Source organism: Eumetopias jubatus, unplaced genomic scaffold, assembly GCF_037043125.1.
Source record: "Eumetopias jubatus isolate StellerSeaLion01/CBP00866 unplaced genomic scaffold, mEumJub1_p1.0 scaffold_10, whole genome shotgun sequence".
In the NCBI taxonomy this organism is placed as follows: domain Eukaryota; kingdom Metazoa; phylum Chordata; class Mammalia; order Carnivora; family Otariidae; genus Eumetopias; species Eumetopias jubatus.
The window spans coordinates 77,374,622-77,382,172 of record NW_028274816.1 but is presented as its reverse complement, the minus strand read 5'-3'; the positions used below and the strand labels follow the sequence as shown (position 1 = coordinate 77,382,172).

The window sequence follows — 7,551 nt, the reverse complement described above, 5'->3', positions numbered from 1 at the left end:
ATCACCTGGTCCCAGTGGATGAGAGAAGGATCTTCTTTATGAATTAATGCCAGCTAATAAATGTCGAATGCAAGACAGAATTGACAAAAAAAAAAAAAAATCACCATTTTGTATCTCCTAAAAGGTGCTCTGCTTAGGGTGGGGCTGTGATGGGGAGGTGGGCTGCCTGCTGTCCCCATCACATGCCTTCCGCCGAGTCAGGTGGCCGGAGCTCCTGGGCTGCTGTCGCCTTCCTAAGTCATCAGCAATTCCCAATTCGAGCACGCACAGCCTGTGCAAGGAAGGGCAGATTGTCTGCCTCCGTCTTGGCACACGCGCGACACAGTGACCGCTCCAACAGAAAGCCGGACAGCGGCAGGGGAGCGGAGCAGACAGGGAGGGCGAGGCACAGCGTCCAGCCTGCTTGCGTGCGCGTGGTGCTGAGCCCGCCCAAATTCCTCTTGCGCAGCCCAGGCCTGGTACCCTCAAACAGAGGCACTGTTAGGAAAGAGATGTCTAGGAAGAAATTTCCCGCTGGGAAGGGGAAGGACAAGACCTATGGAGTGGCTGGCCTGTATTTCTTTGTCCCCCCCGCCCCCCACCCAATAATCTGAAAGCAGCAAAAATGCACGTGGCTCCAGGCTTCTTAGTGACATTTGAGAAGTCTGGAGAACATTTGTGTTTAATTAATTAATCAGTTGCTACGTATAATAATGATTAATTCTTGCCACACTCTTTCCAATAAACAATCTTTATTGCTCCAAATACACTTTCTGAACAAGAACTCGGCGCTGCTCGTGAACGATTTGCGCTAGGATACCTAAAATATCTATGAGATTAAAGGTGTCACTATTGGTTGATTTGACAGAAACAATAAAGATGCAAGAGAAATTCCTAAATTTGAAAAACAAATTCCTAAATTTGTATTTTAGGAGAAAATTTATACACTTTGGGAAAAGCAAAACACCAGGGGCACTGAGGTTTGTATTTTGCTAACATAAAGAAACGAATTTCCCCCCCCTCACCTTTGCCCGAAAAATATCAACGCAGGTCTAGACATCGAAAATTGCATATCTTTGTGACCCCGACGTGATTTGAACACGCAACCTTCTGATCTGGAGTCAGACGCGCTACCGTTGCGCCACGAGGCCTCCCCGAGTCCGCGGCGGGCGGGATCTCGTGAACAGAGCTATCGTCAGCGACGAGGGGCGGAGCTAAATTCTCAGGCCCCTCCCCTAAGGTTCCGCCCGCGTCGCTTTCAGAGCCGTGCGTGGACATGTAGGAATGGACCCTCCCTCTGTGGGCAAATGTGCTTAAGGGCACTTGGCGTAAAGCCCAACTCTTTAACCTTGGGACACACGGCGCTCGCTCAGCAGAGGAGCAACTGGTGTGTTTGGGACTTATTTCTGGGGATGACAAAGCCATCGCGGTGTCACTGCAGTCCTGATTCTTCCGCCCCCCGACCCCGACAAATAGATGTAACCCCGGCTCTGCCAGTGACTCAGAAAGCCCCTTCACTTCGGTCCTCTGAACCTCGCTTTCTCCTGTGTCGGCTGCGCGTGGTCAAGCGCAGTCTCTCGCGGGGTGACCGGGGTCATCTCGTTCACGCCGCCTCGTTCACGCCCACCCGCCGCTCGCCCGGACTCGTGTCATTCGGGCCACGCGCCTGCGCATGTATTGAAGTTCCAGCATCGGGAACGAGACTTCACAGCAGGCGTTGGTGGTATAGTGGTGAGCATAGCTGCCTTCCAAGCAGTTGACCCGGGTTCGATTCCCGGCCAACGCAGTGGTTCTCACTTTTCCTTTTAAAAAAAAAAAACAACAAACCAACTTTTCACTCGCTCCGGGATCCGCCCCTCTACCCGGAGTCCGTTGCCGATGCACAACCAGCACCGAGGGCTGCGCGCCCACCGGAGCCCACGAGCGAGCGTCCCCGTCGCGGAGAGAGCAATGCGCCGGCTTCGAGCGCTCCTGTCCGGCTGTGCGCCTGTCATGGCCGGCGAACGCGTCTCATCAGCACATTCACTGAACGGAGGGGACAAATGGCTCATTCCGCCGCACATTTAAAATGCAAGTTGCTTGAGGCGAAACACAAACTCGAACTTTTGGAATGTGAGCCCGAGAGTCGGGACTAACTACCCTTTACTTTCTCCCTTCCCTTTCTTCCTTCCCCCCCCCCCTTCTTTTTAAGGAAAACCTCCGTCCCACGCCCGGGGCCGGGTACTTCGCTGTGAGTAGGATTTATCACAGGATGATAGAAAAAAAAGCAAAAGATACCTTGCTTCTCCCCGTCGGGGAATCGAACCCCGGTCTCCCGCGTGACAGGCGGGGATACTCACCACTATACTAACGAGGAAGGAGCTGGCAAAGGCGCTTTCTGGCTCGGAGATGTGGCATCTTGGCCGCGCTTCCCCCCCCCCCCCTCCCCGGTTTCCAGCCCGCCGACCACTGGGAAGGGCCAGCCGGAGACCCGCGCACGCTCTGGACCGCCCCTGAGCGACCCCGAGGCGCGGCGAAACGCGGCTGTGATAGGTCCCGCCCCGTTCCATCCCAGTCCCCCACAGCTCCAGCCGGCCGGCGGGGACCGCTGCAGAGCGCTCAGAAGCCGGGCGGGAACGCGAGGGGCTGGCCCCGCGTCCGCACGTGCCTGCGCTCTCCCCGCCGGCTCCCCGGGCCGGGCTGCGCGCCGCGAGCTCCCTCCGGTCACCGGGCTGTGCGCTCGGGACAAAAGAGCTGCCAGCTCCCCGGCTCCGGGCTCTCGGCCGGCTGCACGGGCTTTGCAGGGCGGCCTGCGCGCCGCGCCGTTCCTTCCACCGGCGCCTGGGGCACTCCGGTCTCCGCCAAAACTAAAGCCGGGCTCGTCCGGGATTTGAACCCGGGACCTCTCGCACCCGAAGCGAGAATCATACCCCTAGACCAACGAGCCGACGTGAAAGTGCGCTCGCGGACGCCTTTAGAGGTCGTACTAGGCCTCCTGCGGCCCTAGGGCCACGGCTCGCGGCGGAGCCGGTCCGGCGCGCGCGCGGGGACCACCGGCCCCAACGCCGCGCATTCCTGAGCCGGATCTGGGAATCTCCGCTCCCGCCCGCGAACTCCGGCTCCTCCCAGGAAATAACGTCGGGGAAGTAGGAGGGAGTGGTCTCGGCCTCCTCCGCACCCCGCGCAGCCCTCCAGGACTACCCTGAGCACCCGGGTTGTTCCACTCCCTGTGGTCGCTGTCTCGGGGCCACTGCATAACCTGGGGTCCCGGCTCTTCCCGCCTGCGCCCGCCGTCCTCGGACCCAGTCCTCTGGCGCAGAGCTTTGAAGATAGGCGGTGGAGTTGCATGGTTGGGGACAATGAATGAGTCCTGAGGTTCCTAGGTGAACACCTGCCCCTCTATCTGTCCCTGCACCTGTCCATCCTCCTGGAGCGACGAGCAGGTCCAGTACCCAGGCAAGGGAATAACTCCCGGGGCCAAGAGGACCCCGGAGGAGGAGTCATTGAGATGAATGGGGGGCGGGGCGGGGTAGGGGACAGACTTTCCAACCTGCGCGATTGGGGCGAGGTCTGGCGGCCAGGACCGTCCCTGATGCCTAACGCCCCTATCAGCACTGGTTCCAGGACCTCCCGCCTGTACGATGAGGTTACCCCTACCCTCCCGTCTACCCTCCGCTCTCCACTTACCGCCTAGGATGGCCGGGAAGGAGACCCTCCTCCCTGCCGCCTAAGACCCCCCAGAAGGTAAGGGGCTCCGAGGCAAACGCCCGCCTGAGTGTGGTCTAAGACCAGGCCACCGGAGTTTCCCGGGCTCGGTGAGCCTCTAAGCTCTTAATACACTCACCCCGCTCCCACTTTGGGGCTGCCCAGGGTCCTGGCAGGACATGGTGGAGTCAGCGGCCTCGGCCACCGGCTCTGCCTTCCCTCTGCTCAGTGCCTGCTCTGGGGAGTTCTCCCAGCAGGGTCTGACCAGCCACGGCCCTCGACCTCCCGGTAGCATCTCTGGGCTGAACCATTTTGTCCCACCTCCCAATCGGGTGATTTGTGGGGGGCCGGTCCTTCCTGATATCCAAACCACAGATGTTGTGGTGGGGAGACTTCAGTGAAGGGTTTAACACGTTGCCTTTTCTTTCCCAGGTGTCCTTGGCCAGACGGTGGGGGAGGACAGTAGAGAGGCGCCCATCATCCTTTCCTGTCTGTGTCCCAAGCCTTTTCAGGGGGCTCAAGCGCTCAGGGCTGGTCTTCTGGCATCTCCCTCCTCCTTACTCTTCTGCAACTTCTGTCTCCTCCGCTTGGGCCCCAGCGTTTCCCCCAAGTCTCTAGTTACCAACCACTCTCTTCTCTGGGCTCAGGCACCTAATCTGCACAGAGGTGGAGCCCGACCTCCCTTACAGAACGCGATGAAAGCTGTCCTCCTTTTCCCTAGAGAAACGCACCTGAGATGTCAGAGAGTTCACAGATACCCTGAAGCCCCGGCCTCCGACCCCACTTTTAGAATCCAAGAACAAAGGTGTAAACTGATCACTATTTAAGTTTGGTGTATTTTACATTTCAACAAGAGTCAAAGCTTTACACGGCAAGATTGCGTTCTAAGGTATAACTTTGGGTAGTCCCAGTTGTTTGAAAAAGTTTGGGTGGGAAAGAGCGAAAAAAATATTCTTGGGGAATTTGAGTCGGTGGCACCCCTTGCCCCCAGCCCTTCCCTAAAGTAGAACCCAGGCATCGTCCTGAATTTCTCCCTCTTTTTCAGACTCTACATCCTATCATTTACTGAGTCCTCCCATTTTTGTTTTTGTTTTGTTTTTAATCTTAAAATGCCTTGAATTCAACCCCTCCTTTCCATCTCTTCCACAACTGCCCCGGTGCAAGCCTTTGACATTTCCAGAACCACCCCCTGTCTCCACACACACACACACACACACACACACACACACACACACACACACAGACTCTCTGATCCCTTGTGCTATTATTCTTTTATGTAGCATTGATCTAGCATATGATATAATTTAATCTTTAAGACAATTTCATTGTGTTTGTTGCTCCCTGCTATATTCCCAGGATCTAGATCAACGGCCTGGACACAGTAATAGTTGTTTACTAGAACATAGGGCACATTTCCACGTGATCTTCCAGAATTAGCTCACCTCCTCCAGAGAGCCACCCCTGACCACTCTCTACTCTCAGGCCCCATGAGAGACCCCTTCTCCATGTTGTCAAGCTCCCTGTTCCTGCCCTTTGTGCATTGGGTTGTGATTTCCTCTTCCTTTCCACGAGCTCTTGGAGAAAAGGGGGCTGTGCAGGCACAGCGGGCAGCCCAGGGCGTGGCACAAACCCAGTCTCCGTGGTGGGCATTCTTGACCTGCCATCTCGAGACCGCAGTTCCTTCAAGACAACACTTCCGTTCAGACATCTTAGGATGGTTGCCCCGCCAAAGGATCGTATCTAGATCTTTCTGCCTATCTTCCGGGAAGGTTTAGGCCCTGCCAAGTTGCCTGTACGTCCTCCTTGCCGCCTCCCTCCACAGCATTTCCTGCACCCTCACCAGCCCGGCTTCAGTGCTCCCTTCCACCCCCGACTCTCGGGAGACCCCACGGGGAATGAGGTCTCTTCTGCTCCCGCCCTGTCCACGTTCGTGGCCCCAGCCCTTCAGCACCCTCTCGGAGGAAACCAGACGGACGGGTTTCTCTGCTAACTCCTAACCCCGACTGCCAGCTGATAGAGACCGATGAAGGTGACTATACGTGAAGGAACTGCACCACCCCCTCCAAATTCTTTTTAATAAAAAAAATTTAAAAACATATTATATATACATATACAATTTTGAGGTCCCAAAACAAAGAAATATAATGAAGAACCAAACAAAACAAACCGACTCAGGCGCGCGGGGACGTCCTCCCGCGGGGTTTTGGGTTAGCCCACCCTCCCGGCTCCAGGGCAGAAGCAGGTGTTCAAAGACGTGGGCCCGGCGGGCGGGGGGGTGGGGGCAGCTTTTGCAGCGGTGGTCTCCAAGGACTGGCAGTTCGTGTCTGCAGGAAACCTGGGCGCTCCGAGGGCGGAACGGGGACCCTTGCTCCTCCAGTATAAAAACACTTGATAAGTCCATTAGGGAATATAGATTTAGCGACAAAACGCTAGGAATCCCCTCGCAGGGTTGAATAAAAGGCACCGCTGGGATTCGAACCCAGGATCTCCTGTTTACTAGACAGGCGCTTTAACCAACTAAGCCACGGCGCCAAGGACAACCGGGATCCTTCCGGGGCTGCACTACAGGAATAGAGCGCTCGGAGCTCAGCCACAGCCACTGCCGACTTCTCTAAAATTCAGTTTTGCAAAGCAGCTGGATTTGGCATCACACACCCACCCCTGGTGTCCCCACATTGTCTAAAGGAATAAACCAAAGACAGAAGTGCTGGGTTGGGGAAGCCCCAGGGCGGGGCAGGATTCCTGAGACCCAGGGTTTCTGCGGGATCAGTTTCCGGCCCTGGACAGGAGGTAAGCGGACAGAACGTCGGAGAAGGAAAAAAAAAACACACGTAGTCGGCAGGATTCGAACCTGCGCGGGGAGACCCCAATGGATTTCTAGTCCATCGCCTTAACCACTCGGCCACGACTACCCCGTTGAAACGGGAGGATTTGTCCTTAGCCTTTCTTAGATCTCATGCCCGGCAGACACGCCTCCTAAATTACTCGGGGTCCCAGGGCCGGGAGAGCGGCGGGCGCCGGCAGCGCCGGGGAGACTCCGGGCCGATCCGCCCCCGCGCAGCGCCCGCCCCGCCTCTCTGGGCCCCTAGTCCCGGAGCTTGCCCTGTCTCCCGCCGCCTCCAACAACGCGTTCCCGGGGAAGCTTCCCTCAGCCCCAGCCCGGGGACCTCCCTCCCAAGCCATGGAGTGTGCTACCAGTTTAGGTTTTGAGAAGCGGTGGGTCTGATGTCGTCTGTGATCAAAAGTCAAATGGCTCCCCGCAGTAAGTTCTGGGTTGTAAAGAGCAGGTGCGCGCTAAAACAAAAGAACTACAACAAAAAAAAGCTGCACGTGGCCCGTACGGGGATCGAACCCGCGACCTTGGCGTTATTAGCACCACGCTCTAACCAACTGAGCTAACCGGCCGGCTGCTTAAGCTGTTTTCCTCAATCTCTACATATGGATCAGTACAAGCAAGACCATTTTGAAGACCACAAGAGCGTGACCCAAAGGCTTCCCAAATACAAACTAGAACTGATCCCTACTGGCCAGGAAGCAATGCCCTCTGAGCGTCTCGAAGAGGTGTGACTCGGCTGTACCTCTCCAGCTAGCGAGCAGCTCCCGGGAAAGAAACAGAACACCAGCCAGACGCATCATCGCCCACAAATGCTCCTGCAACTCCCGATTCTGTGGGTTCGGATTCCGGAATTCCTGCCGGATCGGCCTCGGGCCAGGCCCGGGCCCACAGCACTGACTCGGGTTCTCCGGCACATGCGCCCCGGCTTCCTCCCAGGCCCCTCTCCGTGCTTGGTGCTCCCCTCCCCCGATACCCGTCCGCTTCTTCCCGACACCCCAGGCTGGCACGCTGGACTTCCCCGGGGCCCGGCGTTGCTGAGCGACACCATCTGG

General features: G+C 57.0%; 7 non-coding genes across 7 annotated transcripts; 1 reads left to right on the top strand and 6 right to left on the bottom strand.

Moving 5' to 3' along the window:
• Window positions 1–1,058: 1,058 nt before the first annotated feature.
• TRNAW-CCA (transfer RNA tryptophan (anticodon CCA)) lies at window positions 1,059–1,130 on the bottom strand. Its single transcript has one exon. It is a non-coding gene; the product is annotated as a tRNA-Trp (tRNA).
• A 563-nt stretch (window positions 1,131–1,693) lies between these two features.
• TRNAG-UCC (transfer RNA glycine (anticodon UCC)) lies at window positions 1,694–1,765 on the top strand. The gene has a single exon. It is a non-coding gene; the product is annotated as a tRNA-Gly (tRNA).
• A 498-nt stretch (window positions 1,766–2,263) lies between these two features.
• On the bottom strand, window positions 2,264–2,335 carry TRNAD-GUC (transfer RNA aspartic acid (anticodon GUC)). The gene has a single exon. It is a non-coding gene; the product is annotated as a tRNA-Asp (tRNA).
• Window positions 2,336–2,833: 498 nt separating this feature from the next.
• On the bottom strand, window positions 2,834–2,905 carry TRNAP-CGG (transfer RNA proline (anticodon CGG)). Its single transcript has one exon. It is a non-coding gene; the product is annotated as a tRNA-Pro (tRNA).
• Window positions 2,906–6,121: 3,216 nt separating this feature from the next.
• Window positions 6,122–6,195, bottom strand: TRNAT-AGU (transfer RNA threonine (anticodon AGU)). The gene has a single exon. It is a non-coding gene; the product is annotated as a tRNA-Thr (tRNA).
• A 298-nt stretch (window positions 6,196–6,493) lies between these two features.
• On the bottom strand, window positions 6,494–6,575 carry TRNAS-AGA (transfer RNA serine (anticodon AGA)). Its single transcript has one exon. It is a non-coding gene; the product is annotated as a tRNA-Ser (tRNA).
• Window positions 6,576–6,994: 419 nt separating this feature from the next.
• TRNAI-AAU (transfer RNA isoleucine (anticodon AAU)) lies at window positions 6,995–7,068 on the bottom strand. Its single transcript has one exon. It is a non-coding gene; the product is annotated as a tRNA-Ile (tRNA).
• Window positions 7,069–7,551: the final 483 nt, after the last annotated feature.